Source organism: Equus caballus, chromosome 1 (genome assembly GCF_041296265.1).
Source record: "Equus caballus isolate H_3958 breed thoroughbred chromosome 1, TB-T2T, whole genome shotgun sequence".
Taxonomy (NCBI): Eukaryota; Metazoa; Chordata; class Mammalia; order Perissodactyla; family Equidae; genus Equus; species Equus caballus.
Window position 1 is genome coordinate 125,962,158 of NC_091684.1, and position 17,008 is coordinate 125,979,165.

Here is a 17,008-nt window from a genome sequence, read left to right on the forward strand (position 1 = left end):
ATACACATTTCACTCATGTCTGGGTCTATTTGAGATCACGCTATCTGTAAAGAGTGTTTACGATTATTCTGTTCACAGTTGTATGAGGAACATTTCCCCATGTCAAAAACATTCGAGTGGCCAGCCCAGTGGTGCAGCAGTTAAGTGCACATGTTCCGCTTCGGTGGCCCAGGGTTTTCGCCGGTTTGGATCCCAGGTGCGGACGTGGCACAGCTTGGCAAAAGCCATGCTATGGTAGGCGTCCCATGTATAAAGTAGACGGAGATGGGCATGGATGTTAGGTCAGGGCCAGTCTTCCTCAGCAAAAAGAGGAGGATTGGCAGCAGTTAGCCCAGGGCCAATCTTCCTCAAAAAACAAAAACAAAAACATTTGAAAATGTGATTTGTAATGACTGATGATACTCAATTATATTAACGTGGCATCGTTTCCCTCTCCTTTATCCTGTAGAACTGGGGGGACTGTTTCTTAATATCCAGCTGGGTTTTTGATTCTACATTCTAGAGTTTCATTGCTTCGTGAGTGTTAGGTGTGGTTCCTGCAATTCCTCCCTTTTGGATCTTAAAACTTGAGATGAAGTTTTGTAGATGATTAGTTGTAACTTGAAAGTGTGGTATGTTATCCTGAAGGGCACAGAGCTTTATATGTCTATTAGCCTGCACACACATTATACACGCGGTTCTGTTGAGTCAATAGCTATTCAACCCCTCAGGCCCCTCGTGGAGTCTGTTTTATCTGTCGTACATTGACAGTGGCGTGTTAAAGAACTCCCAGGACTAAGGGCAATGCCAACGGGCTTTGTAAAGGCTTTTACTTCTGCACGTCCTCTATCAACCACCGACTTCTAAAATCATTCCAAAGAAACATACAATCTAAATAAAAATCTGCCTTGCTGTCCATGTACAGCTTCGAGAGAAGTCCCCGAGGCTCTCCTTGCAGCCAGAGCGCCACCGCCAAAACCATTCTAAATGGCTGATTGAAAGCAGACTGCAACTGTGATTCTGGGAAATCATTTAAAAGTCAGTCAAGAAATATTTGCTGAGCACCCGTTACATTTTAGGCCATGTGCAGGATTTAGTTCTTCTTTATATGCCTAATTAATTTTGCTTTATATATTTTCATGTTGTCATTTTGTGTATAGTTTTAAGGCCCTTACACCTTTTATTGTTGATTATAACTCTCAGTTTAAATGAATTCTTCCTGCCTATCCACCCAGCATACCAGGTATTGATTTATTTCCTCTCAACTCCCAATATAGCCTTCATTGGTCTGCTTTGTGTTACTGAAGCTAGACTCTGTATGTGGTATGTATTTGCTGCTGCTGCTTGAATGAAGAATTTTTCTTTCTATCTTTATAATTTAAACATTATGCCTCCAAGCCAGTGACTCCTTCCTGTCAGCACAGTCAATATTACCTGACTCCATACAATAACCCTGCTATCAATATAATAACCTTGGTATACACTGCTGGGGTCATCTATTTAATAAATAACCAGCAAATATTTATTGAAGCCCTTATATGGGCACAGCACTATTTGGGAGGAACCTGGGGAAAGTATTGAAAATTCCTTCATTTTAAAGCATTTACTGCTTGTCGGTTCCAATGCCCGAGCATTGAGGATACAAGGTGAAGGCGGCGTTCTGCTTTGACCCTCTGAGGGGCAGGTTGGGGTGGGGAAACAGTGCTCTCTAAGCTCTCTTGTAGCCAGGAGAGCAAAGAACCAGGGGGGACAGAACAGGGGAGAAGGGAAAGCTTCCCTGCAGGAGGGAGCTCGCAAGGCGCCGTTGGCACTCAGGGACAGGGGCAGTTCCTCCTCTTTGGAGTTCTTGGTGGCCAGCACGGGGCCCAGCAGGCAGCAGGTCCTTGGTGTTGTCAATGAAACGATGTACGAGTGGAGTACAAAATCAGGGCATAAATAAAAGTCATAACAGTGTCACACTGCGAATCTCACACCACTTGCTGGGGCGGTGGGATCTGGGCTCTTCCACAGAGGGACATGAGGGCCTCCAGATTGGGCCACACCTGGTCATGTCCCCAGAGGGTGCACTGCCCCATGCCATTCTCTGGAAACCCTTTCCATGACCGAGACATGCAGACTCGACAGGCATACCATGACAGATGATGACCGGTCAAATGTAGTGGGATAATTTGGGCTTTAGAGCCATTCCGTCTTTCAGATCTGTGATTTCAAAGTCAGAGAGTAATACTTGAAAAGTGATTGAGACAGAAAATGGAAAATGTAAAACAAATGACTTGTGCCCGTGTAAGAGTGATTCAGGGACTGCTATTTGTTTTTAATTTCCAGCAAGCTTGCATAATCTCAGTTCCCTTGCCATCAGCTGAAATATTAAGTGTGATTTCATCACATTTATTCCTAGTGATGTTAAAGAAAACTGAGAGCTCAACAGCACGTTAATATGCACCCAGAGCGTGGTCTGCAGCTTAACAAACCTAATTTGAAAGAACAGAGCCAGCCTTGATGCCTTAGTGGTTAAACTCTGGCACACTCCGCTTTGGCGGCCTGGGTTGGGTTCCTGGGTACAGAACCATACCACTTGTCTGTCAGTAGCCATGCTGTGGCGGTGGCTCACATAGAAGAACCAGAAGAACTTACAGCTGTGCACAACTACGTACTGGCACTTTGTGGGGGAAAAGGGAAGAAAAAAGGAGGAAGATTGGCAACAGATGTTAGCTTAGGACGAATCTTAACCCTGAAAAAAAAAATCCGTTAAAAAAATAAATAAATAAAAGAACTCAGGCTGTGAGACTTATCTTTTAATCAAGGAGAAGAACCTGGATGTAGTCTCTTGAGCAAATGCATCTCCTTCTTTAAATAAACCTGCATGTTGCAATTCAGCTGTATGCTATAAAAATGCATGCCTCCTAAAGCTTACACTTTAATTTCTAATTCTGTGATCGATACTATACAAACACAAGGCCTAGAGATTGTTTAGATGGAAAATCACAGCATCCCTAAATGTCAGCGATTGAGATGTCATTTCATTCCTCTTTCATTTCACAGATAAAGGATTGGGCCTGGGTGTGAGAAGTGACTGGCCCACAGCAGACAGCTTCCAGCTCTCCATGGCCCAGACAAAAAGAAAAGAAAAGAAAAAAAAAGAAGAAGTGATTTGGAGAGCAAGAAGACAGTTCAAACAAAAGCAAGAACAATATAGAGCTTCTAATTCAAACTCTGAAATGGTTGGAAGACTAGATGTTAGAGCAATTCAAGAGGAATTTCCCTTTAGAAGGAGTTTATTTCATTTGAGGCCGTTTGTCTTCCTTCTTTAACGCTCTCAAGCATGAATTTAATATCTTTACTCTAAAACAAATAGCTCCTGTGAGGCTCGAAGGACAAGAAGGATATTACGGTCTACCAAGTCCAATAAGATCATTAATTATTTTGCTGACTGGTAAGCACTGGTTCTCTGAGCTGATTGAAAAATTATGGGCTAAATGATACACTTTTCAGCACCTCCTGTGTTATGAGTCCATTAACAACACGCTGGGTGGATCACTGGTCCTCGGTGGACACTCTGCCCCCTATTCCTCCGTGCCATCTCTGAACATCTTTCCTTTGGCCGTTCTAGGGGCTCAGCCCTCAGGATTTGTCTGTATTTCCAGGCTCTGGACAAATCTCTCCCTAATCTTCAGTCTGGCTCCTACCTCTTGGTCTGATATTCATTTCAGACTGCCTCAAAGAAATCCACCAGCCCAGGCCCCAGAAGACCTTTTCCTGGGAACTCTGTGCACACCCCAGAAGAGGAAGGTCTGTCTCTCCGAGCTCCACATTCCTCTCCCTAGCTCTGTTCCCAAAACAACTGTTCTAGACACACGTAGATTGCCACAGGGAAATAGTGTAACCGAAAGTTCGGTCTCTGAACCCGATGCCAAGCCAAATAACGAGAACAGAGTCTTGAGTGGAAGAGGAAAGGTTTTTACTATGCCAGGCACAGGGAGCAAAGCAAGGGCTCATGCCTCAAAAATTGCTAGCTCCCCGATGAGGAATGGGTAGGGATTTTTATTTGGGGTTTTGGGTAGGGGAGGGGGCACATGAAGCTTGTGCAGCTTGGTGCTTTCCCACCAGCCTGCTTTTGGCCTTGAAAGGCTGCTTGCAGCAAGGCAGGGGGGAGGGTGAGATAGGAGGATGGCAGGTGGGCGTCCTTCGCCGTTGTCTCCTCTTCTTGTTTGAGGTGGGTTGGAGCACCGGGAGTCGAGGAGTTGAGGTCTGGGAAGCCTCCGCTCCTTGAGACTCTTGAGACAGAGGCTTTCCTGGCAAACTCAAGGACACATGATGAGCTAAACTTTAGCGTGCCTCCAACTCCAGGCCACCTGGGCTTTTAACAATTTGTAGCTCCCATCTAGTTGTAAAGCTCAAAGAGTCCAAGTTTAAAGAAACAGGTATTTACATATGAGTGGAGCTAGAGAAGCAGGAAAGGGGGTGGTGGGTTTTAGTTTTAACCCCATATACACTGGGTTCAATGTGGGGAACTGATATCAGGGCTGATGTTAAGAGCCTGTAACATTAGCAGAGAGGAGATCTTGTTTTCCCTTCTCCTGCAGTGCAGGTACTAACAACCAGAACCCTGAGATGGCCGATTGCTCTAGAATAGCCCATAGTGGGGGCTCGAACACTTACAACTTGGCAAGAAGTCCCTAATGCAACCTCGAGGCATTGTTTCAGGAAAGAGTAAGAAATAACTAGAGGAGAAAGGATGTCTGAATAATCATATGGATTCTTCCGGGAAGAACTCGGGCCCACAAAGGCTCTTTTCCTTTCTTGAAATCAGATAAGAGGACCTCCTCCCACCACAGCAGCAGGCACAGTGCAAGTGGGAAGCAAGTGAGGGCCCCACTGCACTGACTCATGAAGCACTAAGAGCAAGAGCAATTCAGTCAGGGAACTGCACAGTGAAGGCTGAGGGTTTCTGTTCCTGGGATCATGCTTAGGACACATGCAGACCGAAAGGCTGAGAATGTTCTGGAACCAGACTGTCAGTTCTGACACCACCGGCACATATCAGCTTGGGGAGCAGGAGCAGATAACACAGGCGGAAGAAGAATAATGCAGAAGGATGATCAAATAAGCTGAGGACCAGGGCACAACCAGAACATAGCTGTTGCCTGAACTTCTCCTGGCTGAGAGGAAACTAATTCGCAAAGGAGGAGGAGTGGTGAGACCAACACTGCAGTGGTTTGGCAGCAGGGCCTCAAATGAATTCCAAGTCACCTGGTATAGGCTCAAGCACGGGCTTTATTGTGGGAAGGAGGAGCTTATAAAGGTAGGTTCATGGAGAGGAGGTTGAGGCTGCTCTGTGCTCCCCTGGCTCCCATGGTGCTGAGCAAGGCACTCTGCCTGTGGGGGTGTGTTCCACAGGACAGTGCTGGCCGCTCTTGTCAGGCAGACAAGCAGCCTTGCCAGAGGAGGCCACACAAACCGCGTGGACCAGCAGTGTGGATTTGGGGGCAGCTGCTGGAGCAGTTGCCTGATGATGTGGCTCCAAGAACCTGGAAATCTTAGGCCCCGCGGGAAGCTGAAGCCCTCTATCCTCGTCCTAGTGAGCTCATTGCCTGAGCAATCAGAGTGAGCCCCAGGGTCACTTTCTGACCTTCCCTGTCCCTTGTATCATGGTAAATCAGGGTAGCCACTTACAAGGATGGCAGATGCCAGGCAGGTGACATGATGAAGGACCCAGGTGGGAGAGTATGAGTCCCAGCCGGAGGGCACAGCCACCACTGGGATCTGCATGATTTTTTCATGCGGGAGCGTGGGCCCACTGTTGTCAGGAGTCTGGGTTTTGTAAAAGAAATCTGGCTTCTTGATTTTAAAAAAACTCCTGATTTTGTATGTTGTTAACTGACTCACTTTTTGAACACTTGTGTGAGCCTAATAAAATCATTCATGAGCTGCATGTGGCCTGTGGTTGTCAGTTTTAGCCTGTCCTATAAATTATGCTTTGCAATGTGTTTTAACTCAACAAAGGTTTTGCTCATTATTCATTTTTGCAAATCGCATTTTTTTTTTTTTTTGCTGCGGAGATACCAGTCTGGAATTTCATGGGCTGGGGGGTGGGGGAGGAAGGCCGTATTGTCTAGAGTAGTGCTTTGCAGAACTGTTTTCAAATAAAACGTTGTGTAGCACTACAATATATAAGGCAGATAAAGTGATGAAAAGGTTCTTTCATTTCCATGGTGAAAAGATTTTTTTGTCATCCCCCCCACCCCCAGATTATATAAATAATACATGTTTCGGGGGGCAAAAACTTTTAAAAATACAAACAGTATGAAGAAAAAATGAAATTCTCTGAAATCAGACCTCCTGAGAAAGTCACTATTACCTTTTCTGTCATCATCCTTTTGTACATCTTCTACACACACGCATTATAGTTTACACAAATGAGAGTACGCTGCATTTCCCGAGGACACCATTTTAAGTGCTCATTTAAATTCTCATTTTGTGTTGCTCACCCCTCCCCTGCTTCTCTTCGGTCTCTCCCCTGTCTCTGCCTCCATCCCTATCCCCAACTTAGTTTAAGAACCTAATATGTATTTTTCCATTCCTCTCTCTCCTTGTCTGTCTTTCTCTCATATGTGTGAGTGAAATCGGATTGGGGATCCTTGCTTTCTAGGAATGAGATGGCATCATGCACGCTTCCCTGCACCTCTGTCCTCACTCAACATGGAACTGACACACAAACTCGTTTACCTGCACAGGACATCAGGACGTCGATGCCCCCCTCCTTACTCACCGTCTCCTTTACTGACACGCATTCACGTTGTTTCTGCGTTTGGCCAGTATAATATGCGGCAGTAAACATCCTTGTACGTGAAGTTTCATGTTTTTGTGTTGTATTCTCTATGGGTAGAACCCCAGTAGTGAGATTCTAGGATCAAAGAGTGTGTTTTGAATTTCAAACTTACTGCCTGACTGTCTTCTAAGGGTCTAGAACGATTCCCATTTCTATCAGCGGTATGTCAGAGTCTCCTTTTCCCGGAAAGCTTACCAGAAGGGGAGTTCACAATCCATTCTAATCTTGTCCACCTGATGGGCTTAACAGACTTGAAGGGGTTTTGAGCATCTTTTTATAGGCTTATTGGCCAGTCGGCTATGCTTTTCTGTGAACTGCCTATTCTTATCCTTTTAAGATTAATTTGTACATTATAGATAACTAATTCTTTACCGTATGTGTTGATTTTTTTCCCAGTCTACCATTTTTTCTGTTGAATTTATAATACAGTTTCCTCTGTGAAACAGAAGTTAGTTACTTTGAATTTTATATCTTTTGCCGTATAAAATTAAAGCAGCATTGTATTTTTTTAAGACAAATACGTTCATCTTATCTCTTATGACTTCCGATCTATCGTCTTGCTTACAAAAGTCTCTTCATGACTCTGTGTATAGACGTGGTGAGATGCGCTCCGAGCCATAGTGGCCTAAAACAACAACATTAAGTATCTCGTGGCTTCCGCAGGACAGAATTCTGGTTTATTTGGGTGCTCTGCTTCCGGGTTCTCCCACGCCTGCAATCCAGCTGTCGGCTGGGCTCCAGTCAGCTCCTGGTGGACTAGGAGAGGGTCTGCCCCCAGCTTACCTGGCTGTTGGCAGGATTAGGTTCCTCGCTGGTTCTGGCCACAGGCCGCCCTCAGGGCCTTGCCCATGGGCGTCTCCGTGGGGCAGCTCACCACGCGGGCGGCTGCTGGCTTCCTCAGAGCACGTGAGCAAGAAAGGTCAGAGAGAGTGCCAGCCAAGGGGGAAAACATGGTCTTTCATACCTGAATCTGGGAGGCGACATCAATCACTTTTGCCTCATTCTATTCTATTCTGTTCTGCTCTACTCTATTCTTTTCTAGTCATTAGAAGCAAGTCACTGGGTGCAGCCCACACTCAGAGGAGGGCATCACAGCAGGGGGTGAACCCCAGGGGGTGGAGTCATTGGGGACCATCCTAGAAATCTGCCTGCCACAGTGACAGAGAAATGCATCAGTGTACGTGCTTCTATTTTTCAAGGAAAATAGTTTTGTCCTAAAGTAGTGATTTATGCTTGATTTTGCGTGTGTTTATTTGCTTGTTTTGACTCCTAGGCTTTAAATTGAGTCCATTTATTTTTATGAAAAATTACTGCACTGTCTTCTCTCTCTCTTTATTAATAAACATATCTTCAAGGACCACCATCAATCCAAAGGCTGAATTGGGGAATCATTGGACTAGAATCATTCTCAAACTCTTTCTGGTTTCAGACTCCACAAGGAGCTGCTTTTCCAGTCAGAAATCAACTTGCAAATGCAGCAGTGCTCAACTAAGTGCATTTCACCCACTACAAATGTCTTTACTGGCTAATTAAGCTGCTTAGGATTTGGTGAACAGAAAACCCATAACTGCTTTCTCTCTCCAGTCATTATGCGGATGCTGCTTGAGGTGCTTTTTGAAGCTGATACACTGACTTTTTCTATTTTCATTTCAAAAGGAAACGCTTTAGCCATGTGCAAACCACAGCAAAATGAAAACCCAGCTTAGCGATAGGCACAGAGGCGTGGGGCTTAATCAAGCACCAATGAAATCAAAGATTACATTCACACCCATATTTTCTTGGAAATTAAACATTTATTCCAAGCACAAAACTAAAACAGAAGGACATTATTATGTATTGATAATTTTATTTAGCTGTGCATATTTGTCTCTGTTTACTTGCCGGAGTTACAACAACCAGGATAGAATGTTGTTTGGAAGCTCCCTAGAGAACCAAGTGGTAGAGGAAAGAGGATTTATTTTCATGTGAGGGAAATGTCCATATTTGGGATGGTTTATGCTATCTTTGAGTGCAAAATACAAGATTCATGAAACATACGGTGAGAAATTTTTATCATCAGAAGTAGCCTTTGTTTGTTAAAATCAAATATGCTCTTTAAAATCATTTCAAGAATATATCCATTTTCATACTTAACCTGGTAGTATGGACATCATATAGACATGGGGTGACAGATATATTTCGGAATTAAAGTAATCAGAGGCTAAGAAGTCATGTTAGCAATTTTCCAATGTGTATTTTCTTGGTATTCACAGAATATCTAACCAATTAAGGCTATCAAATGCATATACTCTCTATTTGTTCTTATTTAATTTAAATTTTGCAGCTTTATTGAAGTATAAGTGACACACAATTAATTGCTTATTTTAAAGTGCATAATCAGATGAGTTTTGACACGTACGCATACATGAAACCATCAGCACAGTCAAGATAATGAACTTTTACATCAACCCCCAAAAGTTTCTTTGTGGCCTTTGGATTCATCCTCTCTCAATTCCCTCAGCCCCTGCTTCCCACCATTCCCAGGCTAACCTCTGACCTGCTTTTTTGAGACCTATCTATGATTGGTTTGCGTTTTCCGGAATTTTTATGAATAGAATTATCCAGTATGTACTGCTTTTTGCCTGGCTTCTTTCACCAGCATAATTATTTTGAGATTCCATCATGTTATTGAGTGTGTCAATAGCTGCTCCTTTTTATTGCCAAGTCGTGGTCTGTAGCAGCCCGCTCTGGTGGTCTAGTGGTTAAAGTCTGGCACTCTCGCCACCGCAGCCCGGGTTCGTTTCCCTGTCAGGCAACCACACCACCCATTCATCGGTTGTCACGCTGTGTCGGCTGCATGTTGCTGTGATGCTAAAAGCTCTGCCACTGGGATTTCAAATATGAGCAGGGTGACCCATGGTGGACAGGTTTCAGCAGAGCTTCTAGACTAGACAGACTAGGAAGAAGGACCTGGCCACCCACTGTCTCCCAAAACTGGCCATGAAAACCCTACAAACAGCAGCGGAGCATTGTCTGATATAGTGCTATAAGTGAGAGGATGGTGCAAAAAGACCAGGCAGGACACAGAATCTCTAGGAGTCGGAATCAAGCTGACAGCACTAACAAGAAAGTAGTCTATAGGATGAGTATGTGAAAATTTGTTTATCTGTTCACCTGTTGATGAGCATTTGGGTCGTTTCCAGCTTTGGGCTATAAATAAAAAAAGCCACCATAGACATTCACGTACAAGGGTTTTGTGGACATAGGCTTTTATTATCGGGGGGTAAATAGTTAGCAATATGATAGGTATTATGGTAGGTGCAATTTTAACTTTTTCTAAACAGCCAAATCATTTTCCAAAGTGGCCGTACTATTTTGCATTCCCACCAGCAGGGTAGGAGAGTTCCAGTTCCTCCACATCTTTGTCAACACTTGTGGAAGGAATTTCACGAATGTAGATTTCTTGGTGCATATAGAATATCTTGCCAACTAATGGTGTCAAATATACGCAGTCCCCATTTATTTTTAATTCAGTGAGGCTCAGAAGGATCCTATTTTAATTTGAAGAGTTTTCTTTTAAGCCAGCCCTACACAGTTAGTGTGGGGGAGTGGGGTGGGGGGTTGCACTAAGAGTGTGGGCTCAGAAATCAGATCGTCTAGTCTGAACCTTGGTTCTGTCACAAATAATTGTGTCTCCTCATTTTCCTTGACTGTAAAATGCAGTTAATAGCAGTCTCTATCTTGTGGGTTGTTGGGAAGATAAATGCTTTAAAGCATGTGAGCCACCACGGGCCGGGCACATAGCAGTCAGTAAACGTCACTTACACACAATGCAGATGAGCTACAGTCTCTTCAGTTCTTATGGGGAAAAAAACCTGCCTCATCATTCATCCTAAATATGATGAAAAGGATTATTTGTAAAGGAAATAACTTTTTACTGACTTTAAAATTAATATATATATATACACATTACAGAGAATTTGGAAAACAGGGTTTGGCCACATGTTAGGCTGAGCTACATGGAAACGGTGGACAAAATATAACAAAACAGTTTTGGAAAATACAAAGCTGCACCTCTGGTAATGGTGAGTCAGGAAATTTTGATCAATATTCTCGCTGAGGAAACTATGAAAGCTTAACGAAATACTAAAATAAGGACAAAACCATCTACCTGAGGCTTCATATTGCTAAGAAGATGGAGAAGAAATACCAGACCACAATACGGAGGAGGTGGAACCCTGGTAAGCACCCCGTGCTTGGGGATGGGGCCTTCAGGGACTGTAAGACAGGAGCGAGTGGGAGCTGGAAGCAGACAGGCGGTCATGGGGACTGAGCTCAGCTCCAAATCACTTCAGCTCTTGTACCTGGTTTGAAGGGGTCCTGGGCTGGTATTGATCCTAGGAGACTGGCAGAAACAAACATAAATGTTCTCTGGTGGAGGTAAGAACCTTTTCAAGTTGTTTCTACAAACATTTTTGCAAAAAACCCCTCTGGCACCAATAAATAATGACCAGGCTAGGAGGAGACACAGCAACATGGACAAAAGACAGCAGAAACAACAGACAGTGGAAACAGACCCACAGAGGTTCAGTTATTAGCATGATCAGATATGACTTTAAAATACCTGTGCTTGTTATATACAAGGAGAAAAAAGACAAGGTGGAGAATTTTTGCAGAGAACTTGAAGCTGCAAAATAGAAAGAAATTGTGAATTCTAACATGTAAGATGTAACCAAAATAATAAATCCCCAATGAGTGGGTTTAACAGTAGATTAAACACAACTGAAGAGAGAATTAGTGACTTAGAAGAAGGTCTGAAGAAAACACCCAAAGTGAAGCATGGAGAGCAAAAGGATGGTGAACACCGAAGAGCAGATTAAAAGCATAGAGGATATAGTGCTAACATATGTGTACTTGGGGTTCCAGAAGGAAAGAAGAGAGAATGGAGCAGAAGACATATTTGAAGAGAAAATGGCTGAGAAATTTCAAAAGCTGATGAAAGACATCAAGATACTGATTCAAATCCCTGTGAACCCCAAGCGCAAAAATTAAAAACAAAACAAAACCCAAACCAAAACATCAGCATCAAAATAAAACAACTAACATACTGTTTGAAGAAAACCAAAATCAAAAAGAAAAAATTTAAAGCAACCAGATCAAAAAGATGAACGTTCTTGAGTAACATATAAGTAACAGCTAGACTTAGCAGCTGAACTCTTAACAGAAGCCGTGGAAGACCCCTAAACTGCAGTTTAGTAGTGAGAATGAAATAAAAACATCTTCAGACAATGACTGAGAGTGTTTATTAGCAGAAGATCATCACTTAAAGCACTGTTAATAGCATACGTGCCTGTAATAAAAAAATCGAACCCAGAGGAAGGCATGGGTGACAAGCGACAACAGTGAGCAAAGAAATGGCTAAACATGTTGGTAAATCTAAATGAGATTCGACGATTAAAAATACAGCACTACGTCTAGGGGCCAGCCCAGTGGCATCGTAGTTAAGTTCGCCCGCTGTGCCTTGGCAGCCTGGGGTTCACGGATTCGGATCCCGGACGCAGACCCACACACCGCTCATCAAGCCATGCTGTGGCAGCATCCCACGTACAAAATAGACAAAGACTGGCACAGATGTTAGCTCAGTGACAAGCTTCCTCAAGCAAAAAGAGGAAGATTGGTAACAGATGCTAGTTCAGGGCCAATCTTCCTCACAAAAAATAAAGAAATAAATAAAGCACTATGACTACTACTAATTAACCGGAGGAGCTTTAAATATTATGGTGTCCAAAATGCAGTCTTTATCCTGTTTTGCGGGAGAACATAGATATGAACTTTATAAAGTGTGAAATCAAATACACATGTTAAAAAATTCTAAGAGTAACTAGTAAATTACTACTAACTACTAAACCACTAAACTACTAACTTTCAAACCACTAGAAGGTAAAAAAGGAATAGGGGAAATGTAAGCACTCTAACGAGAAGCTGGGAAAGTAGAAAAGCGAAAAAGTACAAAAGAAAACAGAAAATGTAACGTTAGAGTTGAGCCTAAATGTAGCAGTAAGAAAACAAGGTGAAAAGATTACAAAAATCTCAGTAAAAGAGCACGGAAATTCAGATTAGACTCTCAAACCCAGTCGTGTTCTATTTTTAAGAAACGCCATTAAAACGTAATGACAGAATGTTTTAAAATAAAGAAATGCACAATTTTCTACCTGGAAACTATTAAGAAAAAGAAAATTGGGGCCAGCCCCAGCGGCCTAGTGGTGAAGTGCAGTGTGCTCCAGTTCAGCGGCCCGGGTTCAGTTCCCGAGTGCAGACCTACACCGCTCTGTTAGTGGCCATGCTGTGCTGGTGACGCACATTCTGAAAAACAGAGGAAGACTGGCAGGGAGGTTAGCTCATGGTGAATCTTCCTCAGCAAACAAACAAACAAACAAACAAAAAAGCCCCAGCTGTTGCAGCAATAAATGACCATTCAATTTACATGCGCAAACACTGTTGAGTTGGACTGGATCTTAATCTGGTTCTAGGGAGGTGGAAGGAGAGCTACATTGGGGGGCACGAACAGATGCCCAGAGCCCTACAGACTTCTGTCGTCATGTGACCCAGAACAGAAGTGCTGCATGCTGAATTCTCTGGCGGCAAGCACAGAGCCACACACTGGGCCACACACAGAGTGAGGCCCCTGGACAGGCTGGTACAACTAGTCTCCCTTATCACTGATCCTGGGCCCTTCAGCTCTGCTCTGCCTTCCTAGAGGTCCTCCTCTAGGCTTGAGATGGAGGCTTAAGGAGAAGCAGCATCTTGGAGGAACAAGCCAAACCTCCTGGAGGGATCAGGTGACAGAATGTGAATTCAGGCCTCGGGTTCCTGTGAGTGGGAATCAGTGCTCTCAGTGGAATCTGCACTGCTTTCACTCAAGTCTGAATCTTCAGTAGGATTTCTTAGCCTCGTGGCATGTTGTCAGGACAGGAGCATGAGTAAGGAATCACGAGAACTAACTAATGTGGCCTGAGGCAAAATATGCACCAAATATAGGGTGGCAGGACTAATCAATTCCCAGAGTCCCTTCCGGATAATTTGGTGGCATAACGACACTGATGGAGGCTGGAAAGTTTGGAGGATTGCAATGATTAATTTGTGGCCTTCAACAAGTCATCTAACCTAAGTCACAGTCTGCTGCTCTCTAAATCACCCTTACTTCAAAGAGTGGCGTGGAGAATAAAATTGAATATACAAAGGACTTTGTCTGACACACTGTCAGTAGGGCACTAAATGCATTTGTGAAGGCTGTGTGCTGGACAGCCCCAGGAAGTATTATTTGCATGAACTGTGATGTAAATGGCAACCCCTGGAGTTGTGCAACATGGCGGCCTATGTCATGAACACTCAATCAATGACAATAGAGAGTAAAAATGTGTGCCCTCTCTTTAGCTATTCCAAATTGGCTAAATTTTCAAAACTCTAAATCGGCCTCCCAGCCTCTCCTCTTTCCCAAAATTGGAAGTAAGAAAACATGGAAATTATGCTACTTTCAGATATTGTTTACTCACTTAAAAAATTTCTAAAAGGTAATGCTTGAACTGGAGCAGGATTTCTTTTTTGATTGAATCACTTTCTGCGTTTCTACACAAAGCCAGACCAATGGACCCCAGGGCTTTCACACCCTACAATGTGTGTGCAAGATGCCGAGTGTCTCCCTCCAAAGCAAAGTGACAAGGGATATGTTCAATTGTGCAGACAGAAAGTCTTATTTGTTTTTCCTATCACTTTGTTATACAAGCTCTCTTCTCATCTTATTTAATCCTGAATTGGATGAATAGTAATCTCTATTTTCACTGATGTAAATAAAGACAGCAAGGCAAAGTTAACAAACTCACCAACACTCATTCATTCATTCAACACATATTTTCCTGCGTTTCCTACCCAGGTGCCAGGCACTGTCCAGCGCACCAGAGATACACTGATAACAGAAGAGGCAAGCTTCTGTCCTCGTCAATCTTCCACTTATGGGTGGTAGGCATACCCAAGCAACACAACGCATTTACAACATAACAGCAGCGAGGGATCTATTGTTCCTAAGGTCTCTTCTCTTCACTATGAACCTGTGTAAAGTAAACTACCTCAAAGGGACTCTGTGAACTCAAAAATAAGAGGCAGAGATTTCAGTTTGATTTTATTGGTTTTACCTGCTGCCCTATCAGATATCTTTTTTTTTTAACACCTAATTAGGCAACTGACAGTGGGCATAAAGCATTTACTACTTGGGCGATTTGAAAGACGCTCTGAGGAGAGATGCGAAGGACTCACTGACACTTCTAGTGACTTCCAGGGATTGCAGATGTGTGCTGCTGAAGATGCCAAGAGAGATGGATGGGGGCGAATCCAGGAGCTTCACCTGGAGCCGCCACTGCTCTTTGCATGCCTCTCTGCAGATATTGACACAATTAAAATTTCTGTTTCCATCATCCTGCAACTTGGAAAAGTCCTGAAGGGACTTTTCTGCACGGCCCACTGAACATGCATGGAAAGATAGTCACTGAAACCTTAAATTTCAGGTAAAATCTTCCTCTACTTTTCTTCTTCTCATACCTCATTTCAAGGAGGTAGTGGGCTCTGCAAGGCAGACGCTGCCAAAAGCACATGGCTCTGGGGGTCTGCCCCCAAACCTCAGCTCACCAAAGTGATGACACCCAGTGAACTGGAGGCTGAGGGGGAGGTGGGGCAGTGGGAGAGGAGAGTTCTAGACATTGCAGAGGGCAGGCCTGCTTCTTGCCAGTGCCCTGAAGTAGGAGGCAGCACCTGGGAGAGAAATGAAGGCACCTGGGGCAAATCTGAATGTGGGCCTCTGCCCTGGCAGGGGGCTCATGCTCCAGCCAAGATGGAACACACAGCCAACGCTTCCAGAGACACCACACAGGATAGGACAGTGGCTGTGCTGAGGCTCATCTCCAATGCCTCGCTCCTTCATTAGACCCTGGACATCATTGCACAACTCTGGGGGTGGCACCCTAAGAAAATTTAAGGTTAATTTTTCCTCAGTTTGGGAAGAAGAGCATCTGAGGTAGAATTTAGTTTATTTTAAAAAATGTCATAAAGGGCTGGCCCCATGGCGTGGTGGTTAAGTTCATGTGCTCCACTTCAGCAGCCTGGGGTTCACAGGTTCAGATCCAGGGCACGGACCTACACCACCTGTCAAGCCATGCTGTGGTGGCAACCCACATACAAAACAGAGGAAGATTGGTGTAGATGTTAGCTCAGAGACAATCGTCCTCAAGCAAAAAGAGGAAGATTGGCAACAGATGTTAGCTCACGGCCAATCTTCCTCACCAAAAAAACCCCCAAAACAAAAATCATATATAAGATATATGTATAATCATATATAAGATAGTTTTATGAACATTCGTTTATGCACAAAGTCATACTTACATATACACTTACATATACATATGATTCATTCATCTGTAGATCTATCTATAATGGCTACATATCAGACCCTAAGACCTCTGTTCTTGATTCAAAAATGACTAAGAAAAGGTCCCTCAGGGGCTGGCCCGGTGGTGCAGCGGTTAAGTCCGCACGTTCCGCTTCGGCGGCCTGGGGTTCGCCAGTTCGGATTCCGGGTGTGGATCTATGCACTGCTTGTCAAGCCATGCTGTGGCAGGCATCCCACATATAAAGTAGGGGAAGGTGGGCACGGATGTTAGCTCAGGGCCAGTCTTCCTCAGCAAAAACAGGAGGAGTGGTGGCAGATGTTAGCTCAGGGCTAACCTTCCTCAAAAAAAAGGGGGTGAGGTTCCTCACTGTCTGAGAAGAGAAATAGTAAAGTTGACAACGGGATCAGGTACCAACTGCTGTGTAACAAAACAACAAAATGCAGTGGCTTAAGACAAGAAGTATTTAATTAGCTCATGATTTTGCAGGTTGGCAATTTGGGGATCTCCTGGGCTGTGCCACACTCAGCTGCTCTCTGCAGGACTTGCTCATGTATCTGCCATCAGCTGCTGGGTCAGCAGCGGGCCAGTTGCTCAAAAATCAACTCAGCAGCTGCAGTGAGATCCATCTCTACAGGGCGGCTTATCATCCGGGAGGCTGGCTTGGGCTCAATCTCACGGGTTGTCAGGGTTTGAAAAAGGTCAAGATGGCAAGCCCAATGGTAAGACCATTTCACGTCTCTGCTTGAATCAGGTTTTATGCTGTTGCAATAACCAAAGGAATCAT